This window comes from Papaver somniferum, chromosome 11 (assembly GCF_003573695.1).
Source record: "Papaver somniferum cultivar HN1 chromosome 11, ASM357369v1, whole genome shotgun sequence".
NCBI classification, from domain to species: Eukaryota; Viridiplantae; Streptophyta; class Magnoliopsida; order Ranunculales; family Papaveraceae; genus Papaver; species Papaver somniferum.
This window is the reverse complement of record NC_039368.1, coordinates 71,685,047-71,686,154: the sequence shown is the minus strand read 5'-3', so window position 1 is coordinate 71,686,154 and position 1,108 is coordinate 71,685,047. Positions and strand designations below refer to the sequence as shown.

General features: G+C 34.2%; 1 long non-coding RNA gene across 3 annotated transcripts in view; it reads right to left on the bottom strand.

The window, feature by feature from the left end:
• Nucleotides 1-901, bottom strand: part of LOC113323547 — a 4,803-nt gene extending 3,902 nt beyond the window's left edge. For all 3 annotated transcript variants that reach the window (XR_003347687.1, XR_003347688.1, XR_003347689.1), the window contains exons 1-2: nt 718-901; nt 565-634 (exon numbers count right to left, since the gene is read on the bottom strand). This is a non-coding gene — a long non-coding RNA (uncharacterized LOC113323547). The remainder of the gene's footprint in view (nt 1-564; nt 635-717) is intronic.
• Between the last annotated feature and the right edge of the window lie 207 nt (nt 902-1,108).

Here is a 1,108-nt window from a genome sequence, read left to right as displayed (position 1 = left end):
GGGGGGGGGGGGAGAGAAACTGAATCTGAGAAGAAAAAGAATATGGAGAGAAATTGGCTTATGTTTCTGTTATATATAGTAAAGGCTATTTTGGGAATTCTAAAAATGCACGTAATATTTACACACGTGTACAAGACCTGGGCTTAAAAAATTAGGTATATTTTTCTCTTTTCTTTTAATTATGGACCTACCGTTACTGGACTTTACTGGATGGACCTGCCACTAACTAAGAACACTAGAATAGTACCTATTGGTAATTCCTAGTAAATTCAAACCATCCCTAATCTTCAAGAAAGAAATTAGTATTTTCTTACATTGTAAATCTTACAAACCCGTTTAAAAAAAAAACCAACACCAAATCATAGATTTTGAACTAAGTTAGGGCAAATATCAACCACACCACTTTGAATAGGTTTTACAATCAACAAGAAACACCTAAATGATTTTCACAGTAGAATCAAATTATTTGTGAAGAAACACAAACCCATTCTTATTTGACTAGAATCAAGCTTTATAAAGAAGAGTCAAAAGATTTAAATCAATACAGGTGAGAAAACCTTCTACCTTATCGCGAACAGTAACATCGCCACAACTGAGATATCAAGCACCAAGTTTCAAGTGACATGCAAGATTTCTGAAATATAAAATTGAACAAATTTCAAACCTAATAACCACTGGAATTAGTTGGTGAAAAGTGAAAATGGTAGAAAATCTTACCTCGACTCAAAATTTCAATGAAATGAACAACTCCACAGATGGGTGTACTAAATTTGCCTCGAAAGCAAAATCCTTCTTTTAAATTTTGGGTTTCATAAGGAGACGGAATAGTAGAAGAGAAGACAGTAAGAGTGACCAAGAGAGACACGAAGACCAAAATGAAATGGGGATTAAAAATCTGAGTTTCTTTTGAAATGATTGCATTATCCCTCATCCCTTCTTTTAGTGACACATATACTCATCGGTGTCAAGAAGTTAACTACGGTATTGGTCAACTTCATAGCTATACTAATTAGATTTATTTCCTTATGGATAAATAAATGTGTTAAAAGCACTCAACTTGGGACTCGAGGCACTCACTTAGCATTCCAGATGCAAGGCATGACGATAC